Source organism: Clinocottus analis, unplaced genomic scaffold (assembly GCF_023055335.1).
Source record: "Clinocottus analis isolate CAN_PGR_092001 unplaced genomic scaffold, fCliAna1.0.p SCAF_12, whole genome shotgun sequence".
NCBI classification, from domain to species: Eukaryota; Metazoa; Chordata; class Actinopteri; order Perciformes; family Cottidae; genus Clinocottus; species Clinocottus analis.
The window spans coordinates 2,830,132-2,855,187 of NW_027175843.1; the positions used below are offsets into that span (position 1 = coordinate 2,830,132).

The 25,056-nt window shown below is 43.8% G+C and overlaps 1 protein-coding gene across 5 annotated transcripts in view; it reads left to right on the top strand.

The window, feature by feature from the left end:
- Positions 1-410: 410 nt before the first annotated feature.
- The window catches only part of gulp1a (GULP PTB domain containing engulfment adaptor 1a), a 63,666-nt gene continuing 39,020 nt past the window's right edge, over positions 411-25,056 (top strand). For 4 of the 5 annotated variants that reach the window (XM_068573084.1, XM_068573087.1, XM_068573081.1 and 1 more), the window contains exons 1-2: positions 411-600; positions 24,735-24,820. The gene's annotated coding sequence lies outside the window, so the exon portion shown is untranslated. The remainder of the gene's footprint in view (positions 601-24,734; positions 24,821-25,056) is intronic. The other variant, XM_068573083.1, reaches the window with a different exon arrangement.

Genomic DNA, 25,056 nt, shown 5'->3' on the forward strand with positions numbered 1-25,056 from the left:
GTGGCATTCTTTGACATTTTCGTACCCCAAATGCTCGTGCGAGAACCTCGCGCCTCCTCTGCACAGGCTTCACAACTTCCTTTCCAGCGAGGCAAAATAGTGCAGCGCTTGACATATAGGCCACTTGATGTGTAGCTTTTTCCAAATGTTTTATTCAGACGTTATGTCTACTTTATTCACCCTCTTTTTTCCCCCCCAGAGCCGAGGGAACATGTCTTCTTCCTCTTCGTTCCCGTTAATGAATATGGTCGTGAAAGGGCAGCCCCTCTATATTTCTGTGTGGTGGCTGCCTCCCCGATTCTCTCCGGTCGCGTCCCCCCCACCCCCCCTCCCTCCTTCCCCCTCCTCCCCTCCTCCTCCCCCCATGCATTATTCAAGTTCCGAGCAAAGAGCTCCGCGGGTTGAGAGACGGGAGTGCTTGTTGACGTCAGCAAACTTCTCCGGCAGCTGTAGAGGAGCCGAGGTCTGAGGAGGAGATGAGGGAATGAGGCTGCTGGATGTGGAGCTCAGACCGTGGAGCGCCGAGCACCGTGGGCTTTTTTTTTTTCTTTCTTTTCTTTCTACTACGGGACTGTTTTCGGGACCTCTCCTTGTTTCGGTGTAAGTAAAAGGCGGTCTCATTTGTGTTGTCCCCCTCTTACCCCCCTTCTCTTGGCTTTGAGAAACCGAGATTCCCTCACTGGCTGTTTTCGGAGTTATCCGTCGAGAGTTTCACGACAACCTTCCGCGTATCGGTGCTCACGGTTCGCCTCCGCGAGACGTTGCTCCTGCCACCAAAAGTCCAAGTTGACATTGCTGCTGTTGGACTACTTATAGCTCGTGTTGTTCACCCTTTAAAAAAAAAAAATCTCGTCAAGGAATCTGCGTGTGTCCGTATTAAATACACACTCCGGACCGAGGATAACGGGGAAACTTTTGTTGCGCAAGTCCGTGCAAGGTGGACCCGTCGACTTTTTTCTTCCCCTCTCTATCGTGTTTTGTTGTTGTTGTGGTTTTTAAATAGTTGCCAATTTGAAGCGAAAAACAAGGCGAATATCCGCGTGTCGTCTCCTCGGTTTGACACTATTTGTGTGTTGTTTTTTTTTGTTCAAACGAGAACAGTGGCTATGCTGACTGGTTTGTGTGCACAGTGTGCCGGCTTGCTTTGATGTGTTGCGCCTGTCTTTGCACTGTTGTTAATGATGGAAGCGCGTGCACACACACACGCACGCACGCACACACACAGACACGCACACATACTAAATGTAGACGACAAGAGCACGCGACTTCGGTTAAGTTGCTGTCCATCTTAACACATCTATTATAGGGCTGTGAGCAAATGTCAAATATCTTTATGAAGGCACTATTTTTTTTTTAAAGAATTCCGCTTTTTTTGTGTGAGTGTGTGTGTAATCTGTGTGTGTGTGTGTGGGGGTGTGTGTGTGATGGAGACTGAGGCTATGGGGACGTTGTGAGCATTGCTGTCATTATACAGGAGGTGGAGGAGGGAGGAGTGACTCTCAGCCTCCAGAATGAACAAGGATCCATTAAATATCATGCACCTTTTATCTCCACTCAGCCATCCCGCCCAGGCGATTGTTTTCAGTAGGAACCTCCTCACGCAAACTGTGTGCCATTGTGTGCTGCAAGCTATTAATAACTTAAGTAACGGATATATACAAACCTTTGCTTTGATGATGGATAAGCATCTGACTGTGCGGCATTTGTTTTTCTCCCCTCCGTTCCACAGTTCTCATTTCATGGCTGAGGAGTCTTTTTTTTTTCATACCTTCTTTTGCTTGTGAAAGAGAGGGTTCGGGAGACTTGTTGAAGTGAGCAATATGACCGTGGTTTCACACATCCCCTCCCATCTGCTGTGTGCCATTTGAACAGGTTGATGGCGTGACATGCATCGGGCGAGCCCCGGGTGTTTCGCATGACCGCCCGGTAGCAGTAATTGATTTGCTGCCTCTCCAAGTGGCTCAGGATGGATGCTGTGAATATCGTTTGTGGATTAGCCCCAGAGGCGTCTACAAATTGCAAATTGTGTTTTTTTTTTTCTTTCATTTTCATGACATTAGTAGGAGAGCAAGGTGATCTTGTGAGGACTTTAGTAAAGGTCATCTGAATGTAATGAAAACGTCTTTGTGTTTTACTGCGTTAGATGAGTTCAGTGTTTCCCAAGTGGGGTTGGAATATACCAGCAGTGGGATTGTATAGTCCTTTTTTTTTAACATTCTGCTGTTTTTTTATGTCCAATTGCCACCAATCCAAACTAAAACGTACTTCCTGACAGTGTCCAAAATAGCAGTAATTAAGAATCGCTGACAATGTTGAATTAGTTGGAAATGCTTTAAGAAGCTATAACATATATATCTGTAATTCACTGAGTGAATTACACACACACACACACACACACACACACACATATATATATATATATATATATATATATATATATATATATATATATATATATATTTACAGTGACTGTAAATACAATATTTCTTTAGTGGCACCGCATAAAACGAGCATGTCATAGATGTTTTCAGGCATTATGTCATGTTTTTAGTTCTCAAAAGGTACCTTTCTCTAAAAAAAAGAATTACCTACAAAGAATTTAAAAAAAAATGTCCAAAGGTATTCAACAAATGTTAAAATGGCTGCATATGAATGCATGAAGTAAGTGTTTTATATAAGAGCCATTTTGAGACATCCTGTGCCTCTGGGATTGTTCATAATGAGACACAGTTGGCTTTTCTTGTGAAATGACGATAAATGCTCTGGATGATGTAAACAGGAAGTAGAAGGTTATCATGGAAGGAGCTTCTTTTTTTTGAAGCCCACAATTCTTTACATCTTGGTCACAAAGCAACATGGAAGACCTCGCAGGGATTGTACTGCAACTGTGTGTTGAATGTACCGCAGAACTACTTTTGTCGTACATACTGTCCCCAAAAAAGAATGGCGATAAATAATATTATTGTCATTTTAATGCCATTTACATAATGATTATGTAATAGAATAATAATGTTTTTTTTTATTCTTAAAGATATTCAGATATTGGAATTGGAATGTGGAAAAAAAACTTGAATCCATAAAATATACATAGCACGCAAGCAAAACATGTTTGTGTGTGTGTGTGTGTGTGTGTGTGTGTGTGTGTGCCCTGTCCCCTCCCACGCAGAGAAAATGAGGCGACAGAAGCAGCGCGACCAGAAATGACAGCAAAACGTGTCTCGGCATAGTTTTTCTCTCTTCCTCTTCATTCGTAACAGGTCTTATAATAGCAGGGGGAAACCCTGATGTTTCTTCTCGCGTCATGTCGGCAAACGTGTTGCAGACGTCCTGATGTAAACAAACACAACGGGGCCAAGAGTAGGTCAGCAAAAACGAACGAGGTCCTTTTTCGTATGACAAGTCGATAACAGAGTTTTCATGACGGGCCTCGCCATTTACAGTTTATAAATCTATACATCTCCGCAGGGCTTTATTAAAGAAAGATCTGGCTCCACATAATTCTGCTAAAGAGTGGAACAAAACCTCTTTGGCTCGTTTGTATCATGTTGAAACCAATCTCAGTCATGTTGGAGGGGTTCTAAACTCAACATCTTTGCACAGTACAGAGATTGGGATTATTACTGTGACATATTATACACGTTTGACCATCACCACATCGCACATCTCACGCCACATTTGGTGGTTTGGTTTTTCGGACAAACGGACGCGTCACCTCTCCGATGTCGACATCGCTCATGTGTAGCGCACGACCTCAGAAGGGTTATCGCACTTCATCTCTCCGAGCAAGATCACACAGTGACTGATGACATCATTACTGTCCGCGCCTCGCACGCCATCCCTCACTGTCGGCAACACAAAAAAGAAAAAAAACTATTAACAATAAGTTCATCTTTCCACTTCGAGCCGTTGTTGTTGTTGTCGTCGGATCGCTGAGAAAAGCCTCTTTCCTCGGTGGTAAACATCATCCGGCGTGACGACTGCGGCTCTTACCTCGGAATCAAATGTGAGGAGAATGATGACGCGGCGGCTCATTACTGGCTCCTAACGTCGTCGGCGTCGTGTCCACGTCAAAACCGACTCCTCCACACTAGTGATTTTTGCCTAAGTCAGGACAATTGATTTTTGTGTCTTCTTGGGCGATGATGTTGACTCACTACAAATGTCAACGCCTTTGTTTTTTTACAATTATTCCGCTTAGCATCTCAATCAGTCATGGGCTTTTTTTTCCCAAACGAGACAGCGGAGGTGAATTTGGGTCCATGCATGTAACCGCCTGCTTTCCACACTTTTTTGATTTTGTCCCTCTCGCTACCTGGATGAGACTAGTTCACATGCGCCGCTTTTATATAGTCGTGGTTTCACTCCACTGGCCTTAAAACACACGCCTCCCGTTCACCATTTGGCTGCCATGCAAGATGGCTACCTGTTTATCAAGAGGGGGGTTCGGGTATTCAGTGTCTTGCTTAAGGGCACCTGGACACGCTCTCTCAGGGATCAAACCTCGGCGCTTACGCTTACTGAACAGCTGCGACAACTCCTGAGTCACGCCGACGCCGTATTGTTGTGTTGCCAAAGCTCTTTTCCAGTGCTAATGGATCTTTTTTCTGTTGTTGTGCATATATGTCATCCTGGAAGAGAGTTTATAAGCACGAGGAGAAAAAAATATGTGACAGCTGAAGTCCCAGGAACTTGAAAAGGTGTATTTTACACTCTGTGCTTTGATGTTTGAGATGGAAAAAAACACTTTTGTGCCACTTTTTTCCGTAGGAATAATTTGAAAAGCCCCACAAAGCAAACCCAGAAGGCAGTGTCATCATGTTTGGATAATAGTTTCAGCTCTATTTCAATAAAACAAAGTGCAGTTATGGCTGTATCCATTGATTCTGATTATTGACCCTCTTTAGATTTGTGAGTCATTAACATAAAGGCTTACTGTACGACACCGTAAACACAGACATTAAGTTCTCAACACCAATGACTACTAATTCCAGTAGTTCGTCAAATCTCATTACCTAATTCCATTTTATGGTACAAAACAATAATCTCATGCACTTAAACTGTCACCCCTTTCCCTACGGATTTATGCAAATGTTTATTAATCCTTGATGATCCGCCTCAAGTTTCTCGTCAAAAACACAATTTTACAAGATTACGTTTCAACACATCACGACAACATTATAGTTCAGCATCTGGGCTCATTCGAGTGCAGCGCATGAGATGGTTGCATCCCCGTCTTAAGTCATTGATCTGCTGATCAATAGAACATGAGTTGACATGTCATTTCCAAGCATTCTTGGTTTAAACAGTTTTCAGAGTTTATTTTTTTATTTGTCATTGTATAAGAAGAAATTCTGATTGTAGATTCACTAAATTAAGCTTCTAAATGTGAAGGACTTGCTGCCTTTCTTTCCTAATGTCGCAGCAAAAGATTATCTTTGGGTTTCTCGACCATTCGTTGCACAAAACGAGCAATATGATGACGTCACCACAGGCTCTGGAATATTACAACTCAAACATTTTATGGAAAAGTGTAAGTTTAGAACACAGTGTAGTTCGGTATAGTCTTGAGTTAGTCTGGTTCTCGAGATAAATCCATCACGGACTTGGCTCACTGGGTCAGAACTGATGATGTCACCCTTGTGTTGGACAAAGTGCGGCCCACAGACGACTTCACGGCGAGCAACAACCGTGATCTGTAATCACGCCGCCGCTCTTGGACTCATTAACCGGCTGGTGGAGGTCGATGTAATAGAATCACGCCCACCAACATAACGGGACTGCATAACATATGCGTGAAACAAAAAAATAACGACAAAAAGAAGCCAAGACGATTATTACAGACTTTTTCTTGTCTGGACACATTTTTATATATATTTTTTTGTTTTATAGCAGTTGTGCCTGCTCCCCTTAAGAAGCTAGACGAGCCAAGGGGAAATAAATCTGCCAAATAAGTGAACGCAACAAGGTTCCGGCCCTAATGAAAACCTTCAGCGTGATAAATGAACCATAATATTGGCCCTGCGCTGTGGATGCCACATTACAGACTAGAATGGAAATGGCTTCTCCGCACTGTACTGTACTGCCTCACATCGGTGCCGTTTGACAACACATCACACAAGGTTTCCTCCCAAGGTGAAGGGATACGCTATTAAGGGTTACGGTCTCATGCATCGGACACACAAAACAAACACACAGGACACAGGAGGAGCGTACCGCTTCATTCACAGTGCCCGCTTGTGCGAGAGAGAGAGAGAGAGCGTCTTGTTTCATTGGTCGTACTGTGACGGGTCAGCTGTAAAAGATCAAAGTTGAAATACGCTGAGTTAGCAAACTGAAGCGCTGACGCCAAGCTAGGCAGCAGAACGGGGCTATTGGAAACAATAGGTCAGTCGCCGCAGACCTTTTTCTCACCACAGCTGCTGTACACAAGCCTCCACATGTACTTGATGAAGACTATCAGAGTAATGTAGGAGACCTGCATGTGACCTTACGGTCTGTCTATATGAAGTACGCTTCTGCAATAGGATGCTAAGCCTTTCAACTCGTAAAGGCGTCGTTACAAGGCCTCTGTAAGTGTGGCTCGTTGCTACACCTGTGGGATTTCACCTTTATGATATTTCTGATCTATGCCCAGTGACACAAGGAATCTCTTCACGGTTGGTTGTGTTAATGTCGAAGCGGAAGGAAAAAGGGAAGGTCAAGGGTCGTCTTTCTACTGCCTTTTTCACGACAAAACCTTTAGAAACATTGCAGGCATTGGCGACGACCGGGTGGGAGAGGCGGAGACTCAGGAGCAGAGGAGACAGACAGGAAGTTAGGTGGAGGGCAAAATCAAAAAGTTCTTTACTTACTCAACGTTACAAACCAAGGGAACAGACTGGTACGGGAAACACACACTAGAAGACTACAACTACAGCTTAAACACAAAGTACATACATGGGTGGTAAAGAAGACAATCCTGTAACTGACAAGAGAAAGACTGAGTCTTCACATGAGGGGGATGTAAAAAAAATATCACTCGAGAGTGTGTCGCAGCAATATTTGAATTACGTTTACAGGAATCCTTTTTGAGACAATGGAAAGAAAGAAAAAGCCTTTCTCCGGGGGTCGGGGTCGGATCTGCATCTTGTAAGTAAATCACAACTGAGACACAGGAAGCCGATAACGGAGGTAAATGAGCAGGCGTGCTGATGAGAACGCTCCCATCAGCCTCATTACATTATTGCCTTCACACTGCGACTCCAGACTTCCTCTGATTCGAGGCGAATCACAACGGCTGATTTGATTTAATGCGGCCTGCTTTTTGTTGGTGGCTCTGCGTGCAGCGCTGCATGCTGGGTGCTGTTTTCTGTCTCCCTCTGTTACACTTTCCCACCCTTCCTGTCTGAATTCATTGTACAGCATTCGTAATGCCCAATTGCCCCGGAAAACCTGACGGGATTCACACATTTCTCAGACGTTTGGCCAACACGTTTGGCAAATACCTGGGCCTTGTTTATGCACGTTGCTTTGTGTGATTGAAGGCTGGGTCACCGCAGAATGTCAATGAGGATCGCTTGGCATAGTTTAGGCATAGATAAGGTTATACATTTTGATTAATGAAAGTCTCCCAGCAATCTAATTTCCTGATGGATGTGTCCTCTGCCTTTTTTGTAAGGGGCGAGCTAAGGGATGAGAAACACGCCTTCTCACAATTAGTGCTCACCGCTATCAACATTTCATAGCAACGGTAACTTTCATGGGACACAAAAGGACATGGATCCGAATGGTAATTGGCTATCTTCTTTCAGCAGCGAAGCTCCCAGACGTTCAAAAGGATACTCTTTAACGTGTTGTGGAGATCCAAGTTGTTAAACTATGGCGTTTCTGTCTGCGTGGGGGGGCCAGAAAGGATTTTTTCACTAAAGTGCAAATCCACAGGGTAGCGTGCACTGTTCGCTCGGGGAGTACATTCGTATTCCAGCAGCTCGGTGCTGGCTCAAGCCCCCCGTGGCAGCTTATTGGGTGGCTCACCCGCACTGTAGTGCAGAATGAGCTATGCACTCAGACAAGAAAGCCCAACTTGGCTCGTTCACTTTGATCAAACGTTCAATAAGAAAAAAAAGAAAACTGGAATACTACTCACCGCCATGGAAGTCATTGAACGCACATCAAACAAAGACGGCTATTGGAGTCTTTGTGCGTCTCTTTTACATTAATCCTCTCCATAAATATATATATATAAAATAATATTGTACTGCTACATTTCATGACACTGCATACCATTTAGGTCTACTCATGTTTAACAAAATATCCACTCAACCCGGATCCGCCCCTAAAAAAACCCCAACACTTTGAAATGCTACTTTGCCTGTCAGCAAACCAGTCATCTGGTAGCTTTGGTTTGTAGGGCTCTGATTCATTTGGCATGCAGCATCATGTTTGTTTTCATGTAAACTGAACTCACTGGCATTTGCTCTGGCATATCACCGGCTGTTTTGCAATTGACATCACTTTAATAAAGAGAAATTTTGACTTTTATTGATGCGATAGATCAGTTTGGATTCTCATCTATTGCCTCCACGCGGCTCTCAACATGGCGTCGGCTACCAGCGCACACATCGTTAACACATGGGGCCCCCGGGTCGATGTAAGGGGGTCACTATCAAAGCATGTGTACGTCTTCTGCTCCGATGCACAGATCTGCGCGCAAAGAAGGGAAACACGAAAGCCGAGGCGGCCACGGCGAACCGGCTACAAGCGGAAGAGCCGCGTAGTTCACGGACGCACGATGCATTTTTTTATTTTTTTTATGCAATCATTACCCTCAACCATGTAAGAGATTTGTCAGAACAGCCGCCGCCGTCCCTGCGTCTCTCTTGTTTTGTTTTTTTTTCCCTTCGTCTCATTACCGGCAGAGCGCAGCGCCGGTGAAGGCTTTCACATATCTGCATTTCAGACCGCGTTCAGCACTCGCGAAGATGACAAACGGCGTTCCGCGCCGACGGATCCGACCAAACCTGACGGACTTAACGCCGTCAGGCGTCGGCGTTCCAATTTGGCCGACGCTGTACGACACGCGTCTCCTTGATCCGACTCCTCCGAAAAAGAGAGGCATCCTTGGCATACGTCCGTCCAAGGCGTCCTCTCTCCCTCCCCCCTCGGTTAATTCAAGAACTCGTCCTGTTGTGGGCGAAAACACAGGCTGCTTTTTATGGCTCTTTTATTTCTTGATGAGTGCCATTAATTCCAGGGGGAAGGCTTCAGCGCTTCGCAGCTGGCTTTTTTCTTGTGTGTTTTTTTCTTCTTCTTCTGTTTTATCCGGTTGAGACAGCATGACAGCATTATCCTCCTCCTGGTAATGAATTGGCAGGAGTTATGTGTGTTTTATTGCCATTGTTTAGCACTTTGGTCGGGGAGGCTGATTTCTCCGCTCATTCTCTGAGTACACTGCATATCTCATCCTCGCAGGCCTCAGTGGCTATTTATGTGTTGTAGTTGTTTTGCCAAGGCTGCAGTCTGTGGAGTAAATACTTATCCTTCTCAAGTACATTATTTATTTTTCTTCTCCACTATTGGTCTGGAAGTCCTCCATAAAGATCATTCACATTAAAACTAATTAGATTTATCTGGGCTCGTTATGACGACGCCTCCCCGCGCAAACAGCCGGGATTTCATTGTTGTTGTTGTTTACGCTCAGCGTTGACTACAACAGAAAGCTCCTTCATCACGGTGGCACATACTTGGCTGATTCGGGGAAGTCGCTTTTCGAGACATTATTGGGGTTTGTTCACGGACAGTGTGAGAGAAAGATACGACGTATCAGATTTTAATTAGCAATAATAAACCCTGTGTCGTTTTATCTCTGGTCCGACTTGTCTGCTGTCAGGCGACAACAACCTTGCACGTCTCACTATCTGCCTCTGATCATTTTGGTCAACATCTGGAAAGAGCTGCAAGATTGAATGATTGGAACGCACGTTCGTCAGCATAGCGCTAAACCAGAAGTTAGCCGACTTGATCGCGTGCAGCAGCGAGGTAGTCAACAATAAGTGTCGTACATGTGAGCTCAATCCTCAACGATAGAACATAGTTATTAAATAAACAGACGTAACATGATATACTCTCACCTCATTTGTTTTTTCATGCCGTGTCACTATGAGAATGTAAATATGTTCAATCAACCTCAGTAAACGGATGCAGATGTCAACAAAATATTTGCTGCAGTGAATGAGCCAAAAGCAGTAGCCCATTAACTAAAACAAAGAGCTTTAAAGACGCTCTGAGGCTCCGAAGGGGGCGATCGCTCTTCAGTGCGGTCTTCAGTACAAGCGACGGCGCCTTTAGCGTTCCTCTCTGAAGAAAAGTGTTGTTGTGGATATTTTTGTCGTCGTACTGTCACGGCAAACATGAATTGTTTCGGGGTCAGCTTGTCAGCTCGTCAGCTGTTTCTTGGCTTTATCCAGCTCACCCAGCTTGGTTGGTGGTCGCTCGGAAAGCTCGGCCCCAAAAAAAAAAAAAAAATGAGGCCAGTGAGGAAATCCAGTGTGTAATTGCAGAACTCACAGCAGCCTTGGTTAGCTCTTTGTGCACGAGCTGAGATACAGACCTGGAAGGGAGGGACTTCTCAGGAACTGCTGCGAGCCTGGCCGGACACTCAAGTCGATATCATTTAAGTCGTGTATCAGAAATTACAAACTTGCCTCATGGGGCTTTGCGATCTGTACGATCTGTAATGTACTAAACGAGCAGCACGCTGCATCGAAGAGCACTTTGAAACCAGCGACGACTGAGGTAATGAGTCAAGTGAAAGGTTTTCTGTTTGACGTCTTTACAATCAGACCAACCATGAGGACATTGGCTTCACTTTTCAGACGCCGAGGGCGCCTCTTGATACCAGTTTTGACTGCAGTTGGTGCAAGTTTAAAAAAAATCACAATTTGTATTTTTGAGTATGCCAAAAGTAAAGAAAACGCTTGACTTTTCCTGCAGGATTATTAGGATTATTCCATTTAGTTTTTTCTCGTCACGGACAATCAGTGTTTCAAACTAATTACCGGCCAAAGTCTATTCCGTGCCGTTTCATAATGTAGATCAATTTTTTTACACTCAGCGGTTTTCTGCGTCACGTTTGTACCATGGCAGGTGCAATTTAAAGGGCCCTGCATGATGCTTCTATCCCATTGGAAGGGCCCTCTAGAGGGCCCCGCGTGGCCTTTTCTCCCTCTCTGATGCTTTCTAAAGGGCCCTGCCCTCATGTTTCCAGTGGAAGGTTATTCTCAAAAGGTACCTTTATGTATTATCTACCATAGAGGAATCCAAGAGGGCACTTCTGCATTTTGTTATATTATTTCTTTAAGCATGGGGCCACCAAACGATGATTTTTGGACTCATGAATAAATACATTTCTAGTTTTTTTTAGTGTGGGCAGATTTGCAGCAAAAGCAAAACATTTGACACCAGTGTGTTCTGTCTTTAGAGAAAAAACATGATGCTGTTGAACTAAATGTTTTTTTCTCTTCGTCGCAAGAAAATCGATTCAATGACTGACAAGAAGTAAAACTAGTTATTCAATAAATCTTTCGAATCCTGGATATTGACATCATTTTTCTGAAACGATATTACACAGACATTTATCTACCTACCAAATAGGAGGCAAAGCGATGTATATGAGTAAATACACCTTATAACATATAGGTCACTCTAAATGCAAATACCCTCAATTTGCAATTAGCATATTTTTTTAGATAACTCGGACGCTTCATGTTGCATTTAGCATTGTAATTTATTCTCTGACCCCAACACTCAAGCACCAGCTATTCAGTCACCTTCACAAAGCACATACGCCTTTTTATTTTGGTGGTCTTTTTCTTTCCTTATCTTGACCTTTTTTTTAAAGCCGATGTCGCAACGCTGTCGTTTGTTTCCGCGGGCCGGGTTCATCCTCTTCCCTCCCGGGCTTCTTTCCTCCCGCCGAGTCTCTGCTGCTGCCCTGATTGTCCCTCCTTCATCTGTCAGGTTCCTCTCGCTGCCTGGGAGGAACCCGACAATGATGGATGCTAATCACTTTTCCCGTGTGCCTGTCCACCCTAGCGCCTATAGTACACAACCTCGGCCCCTCGCGCCTCCCTTGCCCCTCCAACCATCCGTCCAGCCTACGAAGAAGTGACCCGTCATTGGCGTTAGCGGCGTACCTGTGCATCACTATCGTTGGACTCATATGTATTCATATTTACGTCAAAATGTCAAATATACCTGCATTTCTAAATCATTTCCTTAAAGTACAAACACACAAAAAAAACAACTTTCATTTGGCTTTCTCCCTCTGATGTGAAGTACAAAGTGAGCTTTTCCCCGGGCTTCTAATCTACTCTGCTATTCATATTGTGTTCATAAAGTGCAGGAAATGAAACACTTTTCAGACGGAGGCCGTCAGAAATATTCAATATGATCTCCATTTGTGGCCCCAAAACTATTTATTAAAAGATGCGGTGCAGGAGGAGGAGGGCGGGGGGGGGGGGGGGGGGGTCTCCAGGCGAAGCTACCTCAAAAATAACCGCTTTGATCTCGGCAGGTTCTCGCGTCGTGTTTGTTTGCTCCGATGGCTTTGTTGCCTTCATTGCTGTGGTTTGTTTGCTCTCAATAATGGTTTGAAATATTTCCGGGCGTCTGATCGGAATTTATGCGGCTCTCATCCATTAGAATTCGATCCACCCCGCGGTTTACGAAACCCCTTTTTCCTAACATAATTTTTTGATTATTTGCTTGAAGTGCATGATTTCTGGCGCGGCGTGCAGGTGTAGTGAACGTACGTCTGCCATGTTTAGTTTCACAAGGCATCGCCGATATTACCTTTCTGGCCAAATCGCAGGCAGAAGCGAGCCTGTACGCACTCCCAGAACAGCGTGTTGTGTTTGATGAGTGCTTCTTTGGAACATTTTAGAAATCCATTTCCAGTAAAGAGCTGCTGGATTCCTTTGTCAGGGAAACATTTTAAGCAATTTTCCATTAATGGAAATCACCCACATGTCAGCGTGTGAAGGACAGCAAACCCCTCAGCGTTATGACAGATGGGTGTCGTCTTCCAGAAACTTGGTGGAATAGAATTCATGAAAGCACCTAAAAAAAGTCCTGAAACGCTGCGTCCGATGCAAACGGATTTGTGTACTTAAGTCTTGAAAAAAAAATAATGGTCCTGAGTGCATTTTCAGGATTTTAAGACCATCAATGGCTAAATGGATAGTCAGTACCAGAGGAACAAAAAACGTCAGAAAAAATAAAATGTTCGTGAGGACAACAGAATTCTTCAAAACACAGCCCCGCCTTGTTGAAAAGCAGAATAGCCCCCTGAACAACTGTCAGGATTATATTGTGCTGTGTCACGCTCAGCCAAGACATATATTTAATAGGGTGGGAATCACCTTAGGTCCCACAATACGATATTATCACAATACTTAAGTCACACTATGATATTATCACGATTCTGCAATATATTGAGTATTGCGATATATTGCGATTTCATACCTTTTTTTCAGTCTATTGTCTACAAAAGTCACGTCATTCACATCGGAGAGGGGGCGTGGCTTATCTCCGTGCAAACAGTTATCATTTCGCTGTCCACTATGGACACGACCCCAATTTCTGCTTCATATGTGTTGTAGAAATCCCCAAAACGTTGGAACATCAAACGCCTCGTGTTAGGGTTCATAATACTATCCGTAGGCACACAGCCATGGAAACTAACACCGGCCGCTTCCAGCGCTACTAGAGTACCAGTAGCCAGTTTGATTCATGCTTTTTTTTTATGTCTTTGAATATCGCGATACGATGCTGTATCGCTTTTTCCCACCACCCCTGATATTGTGAACCGCGGCACAGTCGCCGAATCTCGTCTTTCTCCAGGTGGCTCATGGAGCGTGACGATGACCAGGTCTGCGCGTGAGGCAGTGAAGCGCATCGATCTGAAACGCATCCCCCACTGGAGCCTTGCCTTGATTCAATCGGCACCTTGTGGATAAAGTGTCACCCTCATTTGTCCTCTTTCTATTCCCGATGGCCGATTCACCTCGACTGACGAGTCATGAATATGAATCGGAGGTGCAGCACTGTACCGGACTAACAAGGAGGCGAGGTTGATGTTCTTTAAGTTGAATGTCCGCCCCCCAAAGAAAAGTGACCAGTCAGAGCGGAGGAGTGTGTGGGGCCTATCGCTGCTCGGGAAGTTTGCAAGCGCCGATCAAACCGTCCGATTTAGGCGGAGCTGATCAATGTTTGAAGTAAAGTTTATGTATATAATATTGATGAATATTTGATCACAGTTCACAAGCTTCATGAGCAGTGGAAAGGCGGCTGCGATGGAGACTCCGGGCACGGTGGGATCAGCATGAAAAGGATGCTGATAAATACTACGGGCACTGTTTATTTCTCACTGTACACTCTAAGTGGGAAAGCTGTTCTACACAGACGGTGGCAAGGTTATCTGGAGCGTGATGAATACTGTATCTCAAAGTGAATTATGTAGTTATGGCCCACCTGCAGCGTGCAAAAAGGCTCGCATCCAAGATATGCAATATATATGCAAGGGATGAGAATTTGTTTCCAAGTGAGAGCTTGATGTCTCGTTCTACACTGGAGCGATGTTCATGACTCGGTTTAAATGCTCTGCTTCTGCCCAGCGTTTGAGTTTGAGCTCCGAGTAAGAACTGAGGAATCCTGACCCTTTTTTTTATCAAGATGAGCTGGAAAGAGGCTGGAAGATTGTGTTTGGTTTGCTTAGTTACCCCCCCACCCCCCTCGAGGCCTTTTTTCACTGTCACAGCCACTCTGTACACTGACAAAGAAGGATCGCCCCTTGGCAGATTGTTTTGGCCACTGGCCCACCCATGCATTGAACTTTCAAGTTGGCACAAGTTCCGCCTCTCTTTTGTGTGACTGGAATCCACTTCAGGGAAATTCAGACCAGGAGACTTTAATAGAGAGGCTGGGTGGGAATATACGGACACCGTGTGAAGGTTGAATCGCGCCACGTAAGTTCAGTAAATCCCCTTTGATGGACTGCTACCTCCAGCGAAAACTCTTTTTTATAAGTACACCACCGTCCAAAAGTTTGGGGTCACTTAGAAATGTCCTTATTTTTTTTCCAATGAAGACAACATTAAATGAATTATAAATACACTCTATACATTGTTATTGTGGTAAAAGACTATTCTCGGTGGAAACGTCTGGTTCTTAATGAAATATCTACAGAGGTGTATAGAGGCCCATTTCCAGCAGCTATCAGTGTTCTGATGGTACATTGTGTTTGATCATCGCCTTAGAAGACTAATGGATGAGTAGAAAACCCTTGAAAACCCTTGTGCAGTGATGTCACACAGCTGAAAACAGTCCTGCTGGTGAGAGAAGCTATAAAACTGTTCTTCCTTTGAGCTGGTTGAGGATCTGGAGCATCACATTTGTGGATTCATTAAACTCTCAAAATGGCCAGAAGAAGTGAACTTTCATGTGAAACTCTCCAGTCTGTTCTTGTTCTTAGAAATGAAGGATATTCCATGAGAGAACTTGAAAAGAAACTGAAAATGTGTCTGGGTGACCCCAAACTTTTGATCGGCAGAGTATAGCAACAAGCAAAATCTAAAGAGCTAATCGCTATCGCTGTCAGGTCAGTGGTATCTTTGACTGCAGGAAATATGATGCTCAAAAAAAGGATTCTGCAAAATGTGCAAAAAAATATCAGTAATTTATTCCGTCATACAAATTGCAGTCATTATAGAATATCTCAATAGCCTAAACCAACGTCAGAGGGAGTGAGAGATAATGGAAGCCATAAACTGAAATATGTGATTTCATGCACAATATATTTTTTCATACGCAGGGAATATAAAACAGGGCCTGTTTTACTTTCACTTTAAGCACACAAATCCCTTAAAGTGACTCCTGAATGGGTGAAGTGAACGTTTGATAGAAAGAAAAAGAGAGAGAACTTCATCAAAAAATGACGATAATTTATCTTTTTTTCCCCCCTCTAAATGTAACAATGAATTGTCTGCAATAAAGTTAATGAAAAGTGATGACTCTCGATCACTGGCTTTCAGATTGAAAATACGTCAAACTTGAAGTCAGCTGTTAACACATCAGAGCCGCCGAGACGTTCTAAAAGTTCAGCACATTGGAAAGGTCACTTTCTTTTCTCCCAGAATAGATGTCGAAGGTCTGGAGTAAAAGGCACCGCGGAGCTGAACAACCAGAACTAGAAGAAAGTGGAATGGCCGTATTCACATAATCACCTGAAGATAATTGAATGGAAGTGGGTTCTATTGGCACAAATCCTTCACAGATCCATTTTTACATTCTAATCTCGACAAAACATGCAGCTTTTTCGGAAGCGGTACAAATGTGTTATTCCTGCAAATTCTCAAAATGCTTTCTACATACTGGGGTCGCTAAGCAGTCTTGGAATTGCAAATTTGGTATGATTGGAGAGCTTGTGGATCCATGCAGCTCCAATTTATGTGATGATGTTAGTCCCCAGGCTAAACATTTTGTTGTAATGAGACCAAACCTGACATCACTGTATGCAATGACCATTGTTGTGACCTCTAGGATAAACACAGCGTCATGGAACTTCACACCAACACACTAGAGACCTCTGGCATTCAGAGGATAAATGGCTTTGCAGGCTTATATTGAAAATTAGGGGGGTTCTGTGCAGTTCCAGGAGAGAAATGCTTGCCATACAATTGCTGGAAAATGCAATTCTGACTGGACAATCTTCAAATTATTCTAATGTCAAAGGTTTTGGAAAACCATGAGTTTTGTCAGTGGTGTTCCTCAAAGTATCGGTGTCTTAATGTGGTATTTTAGACGGATTTTGGGCCAATTTCTATCATTTTTTAAGTGGTATGAAGACATTAGTCTAGCACCAAATCTGTGTAACACATATCATCCCAGTAATTGCTAAAAATACCTATGCTACATGTACTTCATCATAATCTTCTACGGTCTTATACAAAAAATGCCCCGTACAAAACACAGTATTTATTTGAGGTATATGACTAGAAACACAGTGCTGCTTCTCAGATTATTAATCAGGTTCCCATCTTTCAGATGATATCTTCGTTTTCTATGGCACATACAGTGGTGACCTTCTAGCTCCCGCTAAAGATCCCCTGTCCCCTCTAAAGATTATTACAAAAATAGGTCTGTAGTGAAGATGTGCTTTACTGTATTTTTCCCTTTTTTTTTCAAAGTATGACACAGAATTGAGTCCATAGAACATATTTCTTGAGGAGAAAACAATGAACTGCCTTCATTCAACTCGAGATTAAAGCTGCTTTTTCAAGCAATGTCTACATTTTTACCTTGAGTGCTTCCGAGAAGGAAGCTACCATCAGGGGACGTTCCTGCCTCTTCACTTGATAAAAGTTTCCTTTTATCATGTTTAGGGGCCCGATCACATCGTCTACCTTTTTTGTATCTTGTGCAATATTGCAATTCAGCTTTTAAGGAGCTCGGCTCTCTCGGTTTGGTTTCTCAGCCCAATTTTTCCCATTGAACGAGTAATTCAACCAACCTTTATTGGCACTATTTACAACATCACAAATGTTAAGCCGGGAGCTTGTTGCAGGAGGCAGCTGAATGCTCCAGAGTCCAGAGAGTATTTTTCAGGACGCGAGCTGCAGGGACCGACTCTAGCAGGAGCCCCCCTGTGGTGCTGGATTGGCAACCAGGTCCCAGGAGGCGCCGTGGAATGGAGGGATTTTGAGTGAAAAACACCGGAAAAGTGGACCGCTTTCAGTCCATTGGGCCGAAAAACTTTTCAGACACCTGGAAAGTTCTGTGTGCGATGCCTCCACAGACGTATGAACACCTGGAACGGTGCCCAAACAGCAATCCTGTGCTGGTTCCAGTCTCCAGGGAGCACAGGTTCCACGTCCTCAAAGGTCTAATTTCCCTTCTTTTTCAAAAACTTCGACTGCAGCTTTCTGAATGAACTCAGCGAAAAGGTCTTTTGAGAGGGAAAGCGGTGGGGAGGGGAGGAGGATCACAGCAATCTAAATCTACTGGAGATAAATTGCATGTTCACGTTTCCATCCGCCGGAAAGGCGAGTAGGATTTGGGTTTACGATAAACTAACGAGATTTTCTCAATTGTCTCAGCGAGACGCTCTAAATCCCCCTGGAGCTCAAAGACCAGCACGAGCCTTCAGCGGTTTTGCACCTACAAGGACAATTACTGTACACCCTGGGCGGTTTGGAGTGAATTTAGTTTGCCTCATGATGGGACTGAGTAGCCGTGTCTCGAATCAATCAGCGACCTTGTGAATCTGTTCCCCCGGATTTCATTTCCAATCGATGGCGGCAGCGGAGGCTTGGAGCGCTCGCTGCTTCTCGTGTTGACTGAAGACAGAATGTCCTCGAGGAGTTAACGGCTCCTTATATCAGCCGGTAACAACCAGGGTCCCTGACACCTCAGAAACCTTCTATACGGGTCGGCCATGCATTTGGTGCAGACCTTTCCATGGCTCTGTTGCTGGAACCACAGCTTTCGCTCCATGTTTACCTTCCTGAAGGCTTCTGCTTTAAGGGCTAATCACACCAGACGCGACTCTCAAAACCATGTCGCGAGCAAAACCGTTGTTTTCCTCTGGTACGCCTGCCTAAAAAACGTGAGACAAACGCAACGCGCTGCATTTAAAAGGCATCAAAGTTAAAATATTCTCAACTTTTAAGCGCAAGGCGCAGAGTAGCACAGCTCATCAATGTCACACTCGGCCAAGGCAGCCAATTCGTTCAAGCCAGAGGCTTTTCGTGTGGTATGAACAGCGGGGAATGGAAAAGAAAATGGCAACCTCCGACGAGGTGCTAATATTAGCGGTGTTTAATTACGAAACACTTTACAATTCTCGATCGAAACACTACTCTCATGCTCATAAAACGCTCCAACTGACTCCCGCTCAGCCGAAAGAAAGCATCTGAAAGCACTCGTCATCGAGACATAATTCGCGGAACAGATGGTGGTATTCGCCGTACTCTTTCCTCTTTTTTTTATTTTTCATATTGAGAACCCAAAACCTCCAAAGGACATAATCGGTCAAGGCGTTTTTGAAGCGGCTTTTAAAAGTCGCGTCTGGTGTGATCGGCTGAGGAACCTCATTGGGTTCCAGTTCGGTCAGCACTCCCGAACCACATGAGGAAACAGTAGAATTCAGCGTGTTGGGCTCTGCAGAGGCGTGGATGCACTTCTATATTTGTTCCAAATCAAGGAAGGTTTCATTAATAACACAAGTCCTCGTGTTTTGCTGGTCGGCCGGCGATTCTCGCTCGCTGTGCGCGGAAACGGAGTCTCGCTCCCTACGCGGTCGGAGTCACAGTTCAACGCAGCTTGAGTGAAGTCGACTTGACATGGAATATCAGTTAGTGCTTGAAGTGGGTCAGGTTGTACATTAAAACTGCTGTAAGTTCCCCTTTTGCTTCTAACGCACAGCAGAGAGCAGAGTTCTGCTGCATCACAGTGTGTCTGTGCGTGTGTGTGTGTGCTATTGGCAACGTTTCAAATCTTCTGAGATGCAGTATATGACATGAGCACAAACACAGTTTGCACCTCTCATATTTCTCAGGTTCCCCCCCACCTTCAATAGACCTTCTTTTATTCATTACATGTCCGACTCAATCTTCTCCCCGTGCGCTCTGAAGGACGCCCGCCTCGCAGCTTCAAACCCCCGCCGATGGAAATGCCGTTTTTTTTTTCTTCTTCTTCTCCTCCCCGGATCTTATTTTAGAAGTTTATTTGCCAATCTTTCTGGGAACCTGTTATTGCTGTGATCTGGGGGACGCAGACGAATAACAAAAGTCAACCAAAAATCCAAAATAAATATAGATTTTAAACCATTTACTGTCAATAAAAAGGGATGCGGTGCATGTTCATAATGCCTGTTGGTTGTTTATGGTGTAGTTTATATTATATGCAGATGATTACTGTACACACTGGCACACATTTATCATTTTAGAATGTATAGAATATCCACACGGTCCATTTAGTAGCTGTTTGTAAATTGTTGTATCGTACAACATGGTTTTCCTCCTTTCTCTGATGTTATGTGTTGTTGTCTGATAATCTTTTCCTCTCCAGCTGAGATTATAAATGAGATCGGTGTCTCCACAAGGTGCTTCCAATAGTCCTTCTGAAGCTCTGTCATCTCACATCACCAGACAAGATTTCCATTTCTAATTCCCTTTCTGTTTTCGGAGCACTTTAAGGACGTCTCGTCTGCGTCGTTCATGTTCGAAAGCTGAATATATCACATTTGTAGACTCATAATAGCAGGCAGCGACGGGTGCCGGCAAGAATATTCATTTTTATTGGAACTGGCGACAGATGCTTTATTATCCCCCTTTTTTAAAATTTTTTTTTTACCTTTTTAGTTTTTCTTGTTTACTTGGGAAGGTCTTTAGATTTTCTCTCTTTCTTCTTTTTTAATCACAAAAGGCTGAGAACTCCTGCAGGAGACTCACAACATCCCCAAATATGAAAAACCCTTTGAATAAAACGTTGCAATAATGAACAAACAAACCACTTGCATGATAAAGTAACATTCGGTTCAAATCGACAGTACACGGTTGCTCTCTGTGGTGTATTTAAAACCATCTTTTCCTTTTAACTGCAGCGGGAGCGCTAATGTGCCGTGAAGGATGAGCTGTTTAGAAACGCCCAGGAGTCACGAGGTCGCCGCTCATTATGTGCGTTGTGTAAATTATTATTTTTTCGCAGAAAACCTTTTTGTTCGTCCGAGCGTCTCGACGCAGCCGACGCGGTTCAGACGTGTGTGCAAGTTGTAGGTCGGGACGCCGCTTTTTTTAGAGCGCCTCGCCAGCTCGTATACCCTAACTTTGTACACGCAACCCAGAGTCGTGCCTCTTTGGAGGAAGAAGGGGGAAAAAAAGGGTTTCATAGCAAGTCCGGCGCTATCGGCACGTCTCTTATCTCCCGCTTCCAGCATGCTGCTGAATCCGTGCCGCTGCCCACATGATGCCGCTTCTGTTATCGGGGAAACTTTCAGAGTCCGGAGGGAAGAATAAAGGGTTCAAGATCTCCCGGGGGACGGAGACTGTTCTCTTATTTTATTTTTGGGAGGATTATTGCGATGGAAGGTGCTGCAACCACCACCACCAGTGCCTCGGTCCACTCATTAGAAGACATTCCTCACTCATAAGTACCCGGAGCACGTGGAGAGGAAGTCATTCCAGTGTTATTGGACACTTCCGTAATCGCTCCCTCTCCCGGACTTATTTCTCTGGACTAACTTTATTAGATGTCTTCCATCGGATTTACGACATTAGCAATAGATCTGCTTGTCGGATTGTAATCCAATTTTCTGCGACAACTATCTTTTTTATTTTAAATGAAAATGTCCACTCCTTAGTCCGCTGAAGCCCCGGCTTTCTTTTGTTCTGGACGTCTTTTTTTTTTATTGTGAGCTGAGGTTAAATCCCTTCAACACGTTTCAGACGGGATACCATACCAACACACTTGGACTTGACTTGGAAGGCCACATCAAAGCCCCGCTGCTCTGAGTTTGTTTTAGAGTCGACTTTCCCTCCCCGAGCTGTCAAAACTTGCCGAAGGAGATTAATCCAGTAGACCTCCCTAATTTGTGACGAGTAAACCTCCCTCCCCCCCCAATCCTCGGGACTTCAAGCTTCTCATTGCAATGTGTCTCTTAATTATGATTTTCGGGTGATTGGCTTCCACTAATGAGGGGGAACGGGGTGAATTAATTTCAGCTGAATGGTGCTGTGATCCTCTGCCGTTTCCTTTCACATGTTCCCCCAACGTGCTGTTATTACTGGCCCGAGCAGCGCAGCATAAACTGAGCACGAAGCTTTTATCTGGGGCTCGATGGCCTCGCCCGCTCGTCACAGACCACTTTTCCTTCCTACGGCGTTCAGATGCAATCGTTTACTACATATAATGGCGTCGTGCTCAGCATCGCGAACACCTGTCTCCTTGTTGAGGTGGTATGCGAGTCGTCGAAGGTGGAAACTAAGAGGCGGTATTGAGTACATCTCAGGAGGCAGACTGTGGGGGAGTCTTGTTGTTCTATGGGATCTATAACCTAAAACCACATTTCCCAAACCCCGTCGCTCGAGGGCAGATGAGACGTGACGGTGGTTTCTTCATCTATTATTCTACATTATCCATCGTGACGGTGCCCACGTGTAACCCTCAGAGAGAAGATGAAGGAAACCCATTGGAGGTTATTACTCGGCTCGAGACAGACGCGAGACGTTTCATCATGCCAGTGGAAATAATATTATAGGGAAGGGAATGATTTACATTATGCAGGATATTTATTCTCAAGCATTGAAATAAAAAAGCAGGTTTCGTATTTGAGGTTTAAGTTAAACAGATTAACTCAACACAGTTGCCAGAAAAAAACAAATACTGGCGTTTTGCTAAGGGACATGTTGAATGTGGACGTTTCTGAACCAAGAATATGTTTATGATGATATAAGAAATGTAATGTTTGTCATTACAATAGGCTCAACACTCTTAAAACATACAGCAATCACTTTACGTTACCTTACATTTTGGAGCACACATCTTTCTCAAACATTTTTTTTGTAAAGAAAAGCAAAACAATTCTGTTCTTATACGTTGACACCTGTGTTTAATGTTTTATACAATGCAGCGTTTTCCTAAAACAATTGCTTGCAGGGTTGTGCAGAGGTCCGGGTCGTGTTTGTTTGTGCTTCGTTGTGCAACAATCAGCTACTTCCTGTCTTCCTTCACTCTCTCGCTGCTCGACCACGGCTGGGCGACTCTGAACGGTGTGTTTGCAGACGCCAACCAGCAAATGCTAAATAAATACCTTTTTAAATCAAGCTCTATTTTCCGCTACACATCCAGACGTACGTCATATTTAAATACACTTGTCACTTTCACATTACACCTTTACCATTACACACACATTACACGTGTGTGTGTGTGTGCATGGAGGATCTGCGGCAGTTTATGCCAACACAATCTTGCACACGGGACTCATCAACTCTTTGGGGTCTAAGGTCAACGAAGGTCATTTTCTAGATTTTACTTATTAAATTCAGCAGGACCTTTTCAACATGAATGCCCTTTACAGCTCTGTCATTTCCTCATGATAATTATACTAGAAGGCAATACATAACTTTATAATATATATCTATATCTATACTTTAACCCGTGTTCCCTGTGAAGGACTAAATTAACTTTTTCTCAATTCTAAAAAGTTAAACCAAGAGTCTCATAGGGGAAAAAACAACAACTTGACACTTCAGCCCAAATAAAGAAAAAGGAGATGGAGCGTTCTAGTGAATCTGGCTGTCGTATGGTTTTTGATTTCAGATTTGCCAGAGAAGCGTTTCATTGATTTTTCTTCACAACATTGCTTTTTTTTGAGCGTGATTGATCAATGTGTTTGTTTGCTTTCTTTTGAACTATTAATATTCACTGACAGCTCACAAATCTCCGTCGCTGACACCGTGCGCTAAATTCAATAGCGCATATGAGTAGAAATGGTTTATAGTAATGGACAGAAGGCGCTTGAGTAAAACACATTTTTCATGCGCTACCGGCGTTAAGAGCCGAGTCAGCGCCTCGGTCATCAGGCTGCACGTTTGCCGACGTGAGAACTTTGGTGGAATATATTCCTGGTTCTATTTATTTATTCACTTCGCTAAAACTTTTCACGCAAACCTGAAACCGTGCTTCCTCAGTGTTAGTGTACTTTGTGTTGTCACTCCCCTGCACACCCCTTCATACTTCATATTTAAATACACTTGTCACTTTCACAGTACACCTACATTCAATTTGTGTAAAGCACTTTTATCTGTTTGTCTCTGCACTTTATTTGTATTTTATATTCAAAGTCAGTTGTATTGTCATTCTTCTTCTATTTGTGCAAAGATACAGAAGATTGCAAGTGCGTTCCTCTTCTGTCCAACATGAAGTAAATTGTGATAAATTAATAGTAATAAAGTGCGAAACAGTTAAAAAGTTAAAAAAAAGAAAAAAAAGATGTAAGATGTTTTTACTGTCATATGCACAGATAACAGACAGTTATTTTATACAATGAAAAGCTTATTTTGCTCGGTCATCCTCACAGAATTACGATTAAAAAAGGCACAAAATATAAAAGATATAACAGTATTGCACAAGAGTATAATAGTATAGCTAAGATATATATGATGTATGATATTATATATGATAATAGTATTGCTCAGTGTACCTTTATACACTATGCATTGCTACAATGTCCAAGCATGATCATGACATGAAGTCACAACAGCCGATCACAGTTCAGTGTGTGTGTGTGTGTGTGTGTGTGTGTGTGTGTGTGTGTGTGTGTGTGTGACATGTCATATAGACAACATATAAACAAGTTAAACTAGGAAACCATAGAGAGTTCAGCTTCCTGAGAGCCTGCTGGATGAAGCTGTATCTCCTCCCAGAGGGCAGCAGGCTGGAAATGAAATTGTACATTTAATTTGTTCCTATTTCTCACACTGTGTTTATTGTCTATTCTTATGCACATATGTGAAACATACTTGGCAATAAACGGTTCTGATTGTGATTATGTCCTCTCTACGGGGATACAGCAGAAAACTACAAAGGAGAGTAGTAAAAAGCTTTAAAAACGTACAAAAAATGATTGATTATTGTAAAATCCTCCCGTTTCGCTCGCATCTAAACGCTCCTTGTTTCTTGTCTGTTCCCGCCACCAGGAGACGCAGCACTGATGAGCTCCCAGCAGCCCGTAGATGAGTAAAGCACAACAGAGACACCCGAACAGCAACAGTCCGCACTAACAGTAAGGCTCCATATTTGCCATCACACACACACTGCACAGCTGTGTGCGAGCCTGTCATTATATGTCATTATCATTACACGCTTCTAAACCACCTCTCAGCCCGGATCCGCACTGATTGTTCTGTGAGTTTTCTGTATGATTATGGGAACAAAAAGGCAACCGGTGGCATATGGCGCAGCTCCGACTCCACATTCAGCCGTGCGTGTTCTTGTCGGGGGTCGCGCTCCGTAAATGCG